This window comes from Pantherophis guttatus, chromosome 8 (genome assembly GCF_059756535.1).
Source record: "Pantherophis guttatus breed Tessera chromosome 8, ASM5975653v1, whole genome shotgun sequence".
Taxonomy (NCBI): domain Eukaryota; kingdom Metazoa; phylum Chordata; class Lepidosauria; order Squamata; family Colubridae; genus Pantherophis; species Pantherophis guttatus.
In genome coordinates this window covers 46799560-46812654 of record NC_142070.1, presented here as the reverse complement: position 1 = coordinate 46812654, position 13095 = coordinate 46799560, and the positions used below count along the sequence as shown (strand labels likewise).

The 13095-nt window shown below is 40.0% G+C and overlaps 1 protein-coding gene and 1 pseudogene across 4 annotated transcripts in view; both read left to right on the top strand.

Moving 5' to 3' along the window:
• The window catches only part of TENM3 (teneurin transmembrane protein 3), a 1586501-nt gene that overhangs the window by 258044 nt on the left and 1315362 nt on the right, over positions 1 to 13095 (top strand). The gene's annotated exons all lie outside the window — the stretch shown is intronic.
• LOC148112618 (SCAN domain-containing protein 3 pseudogene) lies at positions 7504 to 10630 on the top strand (annotated as a pseudogene). The gene has a single exon (XR_015729117.1). The product of XR_015729117.1 is annotated as an SCAN domain-containing protein 3 pseudogene (transcript).

Genomic DNA, 13095 nt, shown 5'->3' with positions numbered 1-13095 from the left:
AAAAAAGGTAAACAACATTTTACAGAACTATAGATACGTTGAGGCTGGGTGTGACAAGGAATGGCTCGGAGGAGAGGGGCCAGGCGAGGCACCTCTTGATGTGAGTGACATTGAGTTGGCCATGCCTACCCAGTCACATGACTATCCAGCCACGCCCATGGTCACATGACCAAGCCACGCTCACAAAATAAGCCATGCCCACAGAACCGGTAGTAAAAAAAATTAGCACCCACCCCTGTCTGCCACCCATCTTTCCATCCAAGGCAATTACATTTCTTCCCTTCCCCTACCAGCAGGTAGGTAAGTGGCTGCTGCTGGATGGGGAAGGGTGTGGGGGATTTAGAAACTGCCTGTGAAGTGTCACAAAAAATTGAAAATGAAGACTACAATGCAGTAGCGGCCAATAGCACTGAATCAGCCACAGCTTTCCCAAATTTAATTACCTCAGAGTCACAGTTCCTGTGTTTTGGACACATTCTTTAAATTATCCCTTTTGATATGTCTTGATTCAAAAATTGTTGCCATTTTTCCATGTGAAAAGACTTAACAATCAAAGTTTAATTAGCATATAGATGTACAGATGGATCAGTGGAAAACATGTAGTTAATAGGAACAATATTCCCATTGTTTTTGAATTTAAGAAAGAATGTTTATAAAATGAAATACTATTGGTATATTTTACCAGAGAAATTATGTAAGATGTAGAAGAGTGCTTCAACTGTTGTTGGAAGAGTAAAAAGCATGAAAGGACTTTTTACTATATCTGGTCGATTTGTGAAAAAAGTGCAAAATATTGAACACAAATACATACCATGATGCAGAGAATTTGTTTTTTAAAAAACAATTTGTATTGAAAGTTTAAAAACCAATAAAAGGTAATACAAACTAAATTCAGATGAGAGAAGAGAAAAAGAATAGTACAAGAAAGAAAAGAGAAAGAGATTAAAGAAAAAAGAAAAGAGAAATAAAGAAGTGACCTCTGATCTTCATAACCAGTACAGTCAAACTTATTTCTCTCCATTACCATTAATTTTGGTAATTTCCAGAACTGATTAAAAAGTGAGGTTGGCAAACTCAGTGTGCTTTAAAATGCTCTGCCATTACTGAGAGCATGATTCCTTTATCTTCTATTAACCAGTCCTTCAGTCTTTACCATGGTTGTATCTCATCTTGCTCAGAGAAATGCTAATTTACCATTCCTCACTTGGAAATGCCAATGATGCAGAGAATATTAAAAATTGACATCCATATGAAGTATGTTAGAACTTATGAATGATCAGTTAGAAAAGATTTATGAATAATTGATTTTTTATATGGCAACAACAGTAAGCTTATTATATGCACAAAAACGGAAGAGTATAGAAATATCTACAATTTAGGAATTGTTTATAAAGATAGCTGAAATTGCAGAAATGGCTGAATTGACTTGCTTTTTAAGGAGGAACAACTACTACTTTCATAAACACTTTATGGACTTTTTGTAGAAATGGATAAAAATAAACTAATTATTACTTCATTTACTGATTAATTAAGGCAGAATATAGGGACAATGGCACCATGTTATATAATTTTAAAGGGGAAAAATAGTTTCAAATATGTTTCCAAGTGTTGTGAAAAAGATTGAAACCTGCTTCCTTAACACACTTCCAGTGCTGTTTTTTCTCTTTATTGCTTTATTGCTTTTTTACTTTATCTTTACAGTATCTTTTCTCTTTTATAACACTCTCTTTAAGTTGTTTTGCATTTTAACTTTGTAAAATAATCTTCAATAAAAATGTGAGCAGTTTCAATATAAACATACAATAATTTGAAGCTAATTCCTGACAAGAGTTCGTTAATGTCAGTAGTATTTCACTCTAGTAATTTAACCTTATGAGACTAAACTTATTCATCAGTCAGAAGAAAAAATATGTAAGATCAGGACAGATTAAATTAGGTATACCTTTGTAAATTATAAATAATGATGTTTCTTTTCAGATACTACTATTTATAATAACATATGTTAACAATATTTTTTATTGTTGCTTTAATCATTCTCAAAATATGTTGCCATTCAGATTAATCTTTCATTATTTCTTGCTCATAAGTATTTTCTTTACACTCAGTTTTTCAGCAAATTTAAGGTTTTGAATTATTGTGCAACTATTTCCTTTACTTGATTTATTCAGGTGAATAAATAATGGGATAAATTCATGTAATTGTAAAAATCATTCAGATTAGTTGCCTTTCTGCTCATTGACTCTCTGATTATACATAAGCACTTAATAGAACTTAACTGTATCTTGATTTACTTCGTATTCTCAGTAAATTTAAATGACGTAGAAAGATCAGATTGATTGATTTTTTTTCTTTACTTCTGTCACTTTTTCAAAAGTTTATGAGGCTTCATACAGAAACTTAAGTAAGTTTCTATATTTAATCAAAAAATTCCTGGGATTATACATAAGAAAATACTTGAATTGATTCAAGTGTTCCCTGCTATTCCCATTATTTTATTACTTGTAGGTATTGTTTATATAGGTAAGCATTCAAATCTGGTAACACCTTTCAAATGTACATCTTTCAAAGTCAGTTGTGAAAAGAGAGAGACAAATTAACTTTCTCAACATTTCCCAGTGGTGGGAATAAAGGAAACAGGCTACTGGGAATTTCTGAAATTACATTTGTCACATACTTAGAAGGTAGCAGATTGATAAAGCCTATACTGTTATCTGAGAGTCTGCAAAATGAGAGTAAGTTTTAAGATTGTAGCAGTTATGCTTCACTTGCTGTTAGAGAAAAGCATAAAAATGTTATTTTCTTAGAAAGGGGAATTGCAATATTCCTGCAAAACTGATTTGTCTATGGATTGGCATACAAGTAGTCTTTCTTTAGTAATTGGGGCAGTCTATTCAACTGCTAAGTGGCGTAATTGCTAAGTGGAAAACCATGTGACTGTGCTTATGATTTTACTTCAATTTTCTTCTTCAATGTTTCACCATTTGGAATTCTTACCCTGATGCTGGTGTAATTAGAAAGAACGGAATTAATATTGTATTTATAGTCATTGAATAGGAAAGGATTGCAAGAGAGTAAGCAGGCACACAAAAGGAAATACATATCAAAAGACATGCATTGACACTGGCTGTTTCCCTCTCCTCAAGAAGCCGTCCCTGGATCCGGCAATATTGGCCAACTATCGTCCTGTCTCCAACCTTCGCTTTATGGCGAAGGTTGTTGAGAGTGTGGTCGCACGACAGTTTCCGCAATTCCTGGAGGAAACATCTTATCTAGATCCATTCCAGTCGGGTTTCAGGTCTGGGCACAGCACGGAAACGGCATTGGTCGCGTTGGTTGATGATCTTTGGAGGGTTCGGGACAGGGGTTGCTCCTCTGTTCTGGTCCTGTTAGACCTCTCAGCGGCTTTTGATACCATCGACCATGGTATCATGCTGCACCGGCTGGAAGAGTTGGGGGTGGAAGGCACCGTGTTACGGTGGTTCTCCTCCTTTCTCTCCGACCGGTCGCAGTTTGTGTTGGCAGGGGGGCAGAGGTCGACCTCAAGGCCTCTCATTTGTGGAGTGCCGCAGGGATCGGTCCTCTCGCCCCTTCTGTTCAACATTTATGTGAAGCCGCTGGGTGAGATAATCCGTGGCTTTGGGGTGAGATACCACCAGTACGCTGATGACACCCAGCTGTACATCTCCACCCCAGGCCACTCCAACGATGCCCTTGAAGTGATGTCCCAGTGCCTGGAGGCTGTGCGGGTCTGGATGGGGAGGAACAGGCTCAAGCTCAACCCTTCCAAGACTGAGTGGCTGTGGCTCCCGGCATCCCGATATAGTCAGTTGACTCCATCACTGACTATTGGGGGCGAGTCATTGGCCCACACAGAGAGGGCTCGCAATCTGGGAGTCCTCCTGGATATGCAGCTGTCCTTGGAGGAACATCTGACGGCTGTAACCAGGAGGACCTTTTGTCAGGTTTGCCTGATTCGCCAGTTGTGGCCCTTTCTTGATCGGGATTCCCTGTGCACAGTCACTCACGCCCTCGTCACCTCTCGCCTTGACTACTGCAACGCTCTCTACATGGGGCTCCCCTTGAGGAGCACCCGGAAGCTCCAGCTGGTCCAGAACGCAGCAGCGCGGGTGGTGACGGGAGCAGCATGGCGCTCCCATGTAACACCGCTCCTGCGCGAGCTGCACTGGCTCCCGGTGGTCTTCCGGGTGCGCTTCAAGGTGTTGGTTATCACCTTCAAAGCGCTCCATGGCATAGGGCCTAGCTATCTTCGAGACCGCCTGCTGCTACCGACGACCTCCCATCGACCCGTGCGCTCCCACAGAGAGGGCCTCCTCAGGGTGCCATCAGCCAGACAGTGTAGGCTGGTGACCCCCAGGGGGAGGGCCTTCTCTATGGGGCCACCTACCCTCTGGAATCAGCTCCCCCCAGAGATAAGGAGAATCCAGGACCTCAGTGCCTTCCGTCGTGCCCTTAAAACCCATTTTTTCAAGCAAGCCGGGCTGGCTTAAGATGAAATTTTTAATTGTTTTTAAATGTTTTAAACGTTTTAATTGGTAATGAGTTTTAATTGGACCAAATTTATATATCTTTTAATTATTTTTTAATATTTGTCCTGCATGTTTTTAATTTTGGCTGTACACCGCCCTGAGTCCTCAGGGAGAAGGGCGTTATAGAAATTCAATAATAAATAAATAAATAAATAAATAAATAATGTGCTTGGGGCTGGGAATCACAAACGTCTAGGCAAACAGCAGGAATATTCCTCATTCTATAATTTCTTACTCTTTTGTAACCCCTTTATCTCCAATCTTTCCACAAGGGAGAAAAAAAAAAAAGAATGGGTCAGGTTTAGGATAATGCATACTAACTAACTGTCAAGGCAAACATGTAACAGAGACACAGTAAATGTCCTAAATGCCATCATTTCTCACTTTTATTTCAGCACCATCATAATTTTAAACAGTCATTGCATGAGAGGTTGATAAGTGAGGTCTACTTCTCTTTATGCTCTGATTTTATTTTTCTTCCTATCTGGTAGCATCTAGCTGTAATATTTTTAGTTTGGAAATAACAATTCTATTCTATTATTTAGAATATTTAACTGCTTAATATTCTGCTAGCCTAACCTTATTTCTTTTATCGCAGCAGATGCTGAAAGATCTGTTGAGACATGATTTTCGATTGAAATGTAAAAAAGGATTACAGGAAACAATGTTTAATTAGGTGGAGTCTCATTATGAGTTCTCTAGAAGGAAACTGCTAATTTGGGAGAAGATAGATAGCAAGTAATAGTGATTTCTCCTTGTTATGAAAACAACTAATGCAAGAAAGAAGAAAGAAATGATTTACCTTTGTAACTCATCAAGGCCTGAAATAGGATTAGTGTCTCTTAAGTTCCAAAGAGAAAACACTCTTAAGAAGATTCTGTCTTTCTCAACTCATTGGGCTATGTTTAGTGCAGTAATTTGCCTTAATAGTTCCAAAGGAATAGACCCAAGAGAACAAGGCATGGAAACAGATTCTGAAACAATGTTTCTCACTATGGGAGCATATTTTCCTAAATCCAAACCAAATCAAGTAACAAGTTATCTCCCAAATAATAAGCAGGACCTAAGTGGCACAAAACAGCATTTATTTACTGTATTGCTTCAAATCCCTAATCAAAACTTACATACAAATAATGAATAAGAACTCACTGGAATGAAGTAGGGTTGCCTCCTTAAATGAATCAGGTGTTTCTTTTATAAACCAGTTTACAAAACTATCCAAATCAGTAACTGTACCTTCTGATGTATCATGGCACCTGTCAAATTATTTATTTATTGCATGGCACATTCACATCACATTTTGATTAAAAAGCATAAAAAATAAAAAATATTATAAACGTATATCTAGATAATATTTTGCTTTAGTTGTTGCAGCCAGGAAATGAGCAAAAATCTCCATTATAAACTCTGTTTTGGCATTCTGTCACTATATGTTGGATAGTTTGTTTCTCAGCCCCACAGTCACATTTCAGTAATAGTATTTTGCCCCACTTATAGAGGGCATCGGCATATCTACCACATCCAGTTTAAGTGTTGTCCATATCATATGGTTGTTGTCAAATCTAGGTAGTTTTTTTCAAGGTACAAGGCAAATTTTGACATTGTGGAGCACAATTTCCTATCCAGTGCTGTTTCCATATATTGTGTATGTCAAAATCATCTTCTACAAGTACTTTAGCAGTAGAAGTAGCTGGATGACTGGATCTCAACCTGTTTCACTCCAGGCAGCCTAAAGCACTCAATATTGTCAGCTGGGAGTTATCAATAATCTTCAGGTATTCTTGGAGGAGGGCATTTTTCCTCCTCTTCAGGTATTCTTGGAGGAGAGCATTCTTCTGTATATAGCTCAAAACAGACAGACAGTATATGGAAGTAGTTTGGATCCTCCCACTAACAATGCATATTGACTTATGCAATTTTGATCATTTCTATTTGTGTATGAGCTATTAAGCCATACTGGGGCACAATACTTTGCTGCTAAATAAACCAAGCTGAGCACAGCATGTAGCATTGCTCAACCCAAACACAATTTGTGCAGAATATTATTTCTAGTTCTCAATTTGGCAGCAGTTTTTGTCAAATGTTCTTTCTAGGAAAGTGTCTTGTCCAGGGTAACCTCAAGATATTTAAAGTAGTTAGTGTGATTGACTCTTTTTCCCTTGCAAAGTACATTAAGTTTTCTGCCAGTTGAACTCTTACAAAGATGGAAGAATGTTACTTCCATCTTAGTTGGATTAGGCTGTAGCCTCCATTTATGAAAGTACTTATGTAATATCTACATCAGAAGTGAGAACACCTCTAGTTATCTGAAAGGTTTTATGTTGAATGGCAAAAGCCCAGCTGCATAGCCAAACTTCCTGGCCTTTGTATGAGGCATATCGGGATATGTATAAATTGTAAAGGAGGGCAAGAACCGACTTATGATAGTCCAATTGTTTAATATTTTAGTAACATTAATATCCTTTCTCACAGTCACAAAGTTCTGTCAGCAAGCATATTATCCATAAGTCAGGTGATTTTATGGCATGGTATTACTTGTATTAATTTATATAACAGTCCATGCCTCCATACTGTATCCTATGCCAGTGGTCCCCAACCCCCGGTCCGCGGACCGGTGCCGGGCCGTGGAGTACCTGGCACCGGGCCGCGCAGCTGGTGGGGGGGGGAAAGCGTCCCACTCCTTCTGTTCCGGTCTCCATTTGTTCCGACGCTCGCTTCCCTCCCCCTAAATCCGGGCAGGTCGGTGCGGCTGCGGAAGCGTCCTGTGGGCGGAGCAGGAGGAGGAGGAGAAGGAAGGGGCGGCGTCGCCCCGCCTGCCGCCCGCACCACGTCTCGGGAGAAGGAAGGGCGCCTGGGGCCGAGCCAAGCCGGGCAGGTCAGCGGGGCGAAGGGCCGAGCCAGACCTGGGAATGGGGGGGGGGGAGGGGAGGGGGGTTTCGGGCCTGCAGGACTGGGAGGGGGGCTCAAACCCCTCCCCCCTCTGTGTGTGTGTGTGTATAAAAGTCACACCCTTGTGCAAACACACACACACACACTTCGAAACACGCCTCCCTGTCTGGGGGAGACTGGAGGGGGGGTGTCTCTGGGCATGGGGGGTGGCATGCACACGTGTCTTGCAATACACGCGTCTCTGTGTGTGTGTGTGAGAGAGAGAATCTGGGTCCTTCCCTTGTGGGGGCCGGGTTGTGTGTGGGGGGGGGGTTGTATGCCTGCGGGTTTGCGTTGTATGAAATGGGCTCTGTGGACTCTATAGAGCTGGGTAGGGATGAGGTGGAGAGTAGGTGTGTGTGTGTGTGTTTGTGTAGTACCTGTGTATATATATGAAGATGAATAGAATAGAATAGGATAGGAATAGAATGAATTGAATTGAATTGAATTGAATTGAATTCTCTATTGACCAAGTGTGATTGGACACACATTGCTGGGAGTTGTAGTTTTGCAACAGCTGGAGGCACCCTGGTTGGGAAACACTGATATAGATAGATGCATAGATAGGCAGAAAGAGAGGACAAGCATAGCTCCATTTTTCCCAAGCAGGGTGCCTCCAACTGTTGCAAAACTACAACTCCCAGCATACCCAGACAGCCTCTGGCCCTCCAGGCATGCTGGAAGTTGTAGTTTGGAAAAAGCTGGAGGCACAATGGTTGGGAAACACTGACATAGATAGATGGGGGGGGGGAAATACGAACAGCACACTATAGCAGGTTTTGGTACTCTCCAAGTGTGAGCCATGGCTAGAGGCCCCAAATTATCTCTAACATTATACAGTGAAATTACATATAATTTATATTAATTCTACCAGTGTCCAAACATATAAAGTGCATAAGTGCATTAATAATTCATAACGTGTACCCAGGTGCTAGCTCTTCTCGCTTTTCACTGGTACTTTCTCATTTTTACAGTAGTTGGTGTAGGTGTATATTGTTTTTGCTCAAATTTAACCCACAAATTAGCAAAGATGAGTACGAAACAGATGTCGTCAGAAAGTTTCCTTGGGAAAAAGAAAAGGCCCAGTGAAGAGACAGAAGAAGAGCCTTCAGCATCAAAGAAACATAAAACTTTTAACAGACAATACAATGAGTCCTACTTGAAATATGGATTTATCGGGATAGGTGATTCCCACGCGCCAACCCCACTCTGCATAGTTTGTGGTGAGCGGCTCTCTAATGAGGCAATGAAACCCTCAAAACTGCTTCGCCACTTGAATGCCAAGCACCCTGGATTAAAAGACAAACCCCTGCAGTATTTTGAAAGAAAAAAAAGGGAACACGAAGGACAGAAGATATTTCTGAGGGCCACCACAGCAATAAAGGAGAATGCTCTGAGAGCATCATATTTGGTGGCTAACCGTATTGCTAAGGCTAAAAAGCCATTCACTATCGGTGAAGAATTGATCTTGCCCTCCACTAAAGACATTTGTCGTGAACTTTTAGGAGAGGCTGCTGTAAAAAAGGTAGCAAATGTGCCTTTGTCGGCTAGCACCGTGACTAGGCGCATTGATGAAATAGCTGAAGACATTGAGACACAATTGTTGGAGAGGATTAATACTTCACCGTGGTACGCACTACAGGTTGATGAATCTACAGATATCGACAACAAGGCAATACTACTTGTTTATGTGCGATATCTTTATCAGGAGGATGTGCATGAGGATTTATTATGTGCACTATCTTTGCCAACCAACACCACAGGAGCAGAACTGTTCAAGTCACTGGATGGTTATATATCAGGACAACTAAAATGGTCCTTTTGTGTCGGCATATGCACAGACGGAGCTGCTGCCATGACCGGACGGCTGTCTGGTTTAACCGCTCGGATTAAGGAGGTTGCACCTGAGTGCGAATCTACACATTGTATCATTCACAGGGAAATGCTGGCAAGCCGAAAAATGTCACCAGAATTTAACAGTGTATTGAATGATGTGGTTAAAGTTATTAACCACATCAAAGCAAACGCCCTTAACTCGCGTCTATTTGAGCAGCTTTGTGAGGAGATGGACACAGAGCACAGATGCCTTCTCTTATACACAGAAATAAGATGGTTATCCAGAGGAAAATCACTATCCAGGGTGTTTGAATTAAGAGAGCCATTGCAAAGATTTCTCTCAGAAAAGAAGTCACCACTGGCAGCACATTTCAGTGACAAGGTATGGCTTGCAAAACTGGCTTACCTGTGTGACATATTTAGCCTGCTCAATGAACTCAATCTGTCCCTTCAGGGGAAAATGACAACTGTTTTCAAGTTGGCTGACAAAGTAGCTGCATTTAAAGCCAAACTGGAGTTGTGGGGACGGCGTGTGAACAGAGGCATTTTGGACATGTTTCAGACATTAGCGGGGATTTTAGGAGAGACTGAGCCTGAGCGTTCATTCTCCCAGTTGGTGCACGATCACCTGTCTTTGCTTTTAGAAAAGTTTGAGCACTACTTCCCAACCACAAAAGACCCACGAACTGGTAAGGAATGGATCCGCGACCCATTTGTCAACAAACCAGACGAATGTAGCATGTCTGTACAAGAAGAAGATCAACTGCTGGAGATTGCAAATGACGGCGGCCTTAAAACTGTATTTGAGACAACAACTCTGCCGGTGTTCTGGATTAAAGTCATGGCGGAATATCCTGAGATTGCCACTACAGCTCTTAAGTCCCTTTTGCCTTTTCCAACATCCTATCTGTGTGAAGCGGGGTTTTCTGCAGTGACAGCAACCAAAATAAAACAACGAAATAAACTGGACATAAGCAAGACACTTCGGGTGTCATTGTCTCCTATTACCCCCAGATGGAACCGTCTCGTTGCAGAAAAACAAGCTCAGGGTTCTCATTGATTCACTAGAATCTAGTAACTAGAGCGCTTAGTTAAAGTTTAACTGTTAAAATGTTAAAGCACTTTATATTTATGTAATTGTATTTTATTTTGTAAGGCATGTTTAAATACAATAAAATAAAAGTTGTTTAATCAAAATAATCTGATATATAAACAATCAATGTGTCGTCGCGAACAACGCCCCCCACCCCTGCGCGCGCTCAGCGGGCCACGGTAAAATTATCAAAGGCTGACTGGTCCGCGGCGATAAAAAGGTTGGGGACCACTGTCCTATGCTGTGCTTTGATCTATAAAGGGAGCTGATGTTTTTTTGTTTTGTCTGATATCCTGCTTCTGTATAAGATGTTAATGAAAGCACTTGATCATGTGTTTTCACCAAGATGGATGGTGAATTCCATCTTGTTCCACTGGAATCATCTGAAGGATCTGGCTGTAGCAGTCTTTCAAGAAGTTTAATAGACAGTACTAACCAGCACAATTGGATAATTCTTTGGTTTATCATTTGTTTTTTCCTTCAAGGTACTTGTCAGAAAGACAGCCAGACAGCCAGACAGTACTCTTACAGGTTATTCCACACATTTTGCAGGGTTTTGAATTCTTGAGAAGACCATCTTATTTTTAATATCCTCCTTTTCAAAAGTGCAATAATTATTCATATGACTAACCTGTTTTTTAGATTGCCTTCCTTTCACACTTATACACTATTTCTTTGCTGTCTTGTTACTAAATTTGACGGCATCCAGTTTTTGGAAGACACACCTATAATATTTGTTCCAAGTGTGCTGTATAATATATTAACTAATTTATTGCAATTGGAAATCATTTAGGACTAATTTTATTTCACTCATTGTAGATTATTGCCCTGACAGCATGTACTGCTGATAATAGAAATATAAAAGTAAACACATGCAGCTAATATAGAGCATAGTTATTTGTCTTCTTCAAACCTCTTAGTCTTAATTGTTGTTTTCAGCAGCTGTGTGTTCTTATTCTTATTGACAAAAGCAATAGGACTCCAAAATGTCTATGAAGCATAAGCTGTTAACATAGAAAAATAGAAACATAGAAAAAGCAGAAAAATCTGCTTTTCTCCCTTTCTCTATTTTTAAAATCTATTGCTAAGATTTCAACAGTACTAAATCTCCCTCACATGCTGTTCTTTCATGTTTTCAATTTTTATGTTCAACAATGATAATTTCAGTAATGTTAGAAAGTCAAGCAATGTGTTATCAGAATAATAAATACCGGTTTTGCAATTTTATAACAGTGCCTCTAATAATCAAACAAGATAAGCTTGTACTTTAATGCTAATAGATAAAAAGGATGTGCAAATTCAATTTTAACTTGTATATCTTTAAGCTTAATCAAAAGGCAAAAAGATGCAGTTCTGGTAGAACAAGTACAAAGAAAGACCAGCACCATCCAATGGGGAGAGTAGTTGGGTAACTCAATGAAGCTGAGAGAGGGAATTGTTTGAGAAGAAAGTAACTGGGGGGGGACCTAACACAGTAATATATACATGTATATGTATATTTGTATGTGTATGTATGTGTATGTGTATTTATGTATGTGTATATGTATGTATGTGTGTGTGTGTGTGTGTGTGTGTGTGTGTGTGTGTGTGTGTGTGTGTATATATATATATATATATATATATATATATATATATATATATATATTTTCTTACTTCTTCGTAGGGTTTATGTGTGTTTTTCTTCTAGCCAGGGAAACATAGGGAACGTTTACGTAGGGAAAACCTGGCTAGAAGAAAAACATATATATATATATATATATATATATATATATATATATATATATATATATATATATATATATATATTATATTACATTACATTACATTACATTACATTACATTACATTACATTACATTACATTACATTACATTACATTACATTACATTATACACACACATACACACACACAAAGAGAGAGAGAGTGTGTTCTGCTCAGTTGACCATGATCTGCCCAATCAATTCTGTTCAGTTGCATACAGACTACATTGCTTCTCAAAATGCAAGCTACAGCTGCTGATGAAGGATCAGGAAATCTGATCTCTATACCAGAGTCATTAAGCCCGGATGCCCAACATTACCCAACAGACACTGGCTATGAAAATGTACACCAGAACATGTTTTGAACCCTGTTGCTTTTTTACCAGGTCTCTCGTTCTTCTGACAGGAGCACCCTACAGAAGGGATCTGTAGCATATTCATTCTGACTTGGTGGAAAGGTGATAAACTTTCAGGGAATGATGATTCCAGAAATAAACTTGCCCTTTGCCACTCAGTTAAAACCAATACTATAAGGAGCCCATGTAGGTCTATAAAATAGAAATAATGTCTCTGTGGTGCTCCAAACTAAATTGCCAAGACCTAACTGGTGACACCCAGAGGAGTTGCCAATGCTTTCCTCAGGTTCCAAAAGTGATGACTAAAGTTTAGAAATTGTGTAAAATATAATTCCTTTGAACAGGAATTGGAAGGAGCGCCCACAGAGAATGCTCTACCCCTGGACATCGCCGGCCGACATTGTCTGGTCAAGGGTACTCTGAGGAGGGCAGCCCTGTGTGCGCGGACAGGACGGTGGGAGGCACGTAGGAGATGGTCCTGCAAATACCCCAGACCTAAGCCATGTAGGGCTTCAAAGGTAAGTACCAGCACCTTGAAGCAGATCCGGAGGACCACTGGTAGCCAGTGCAGCTCGC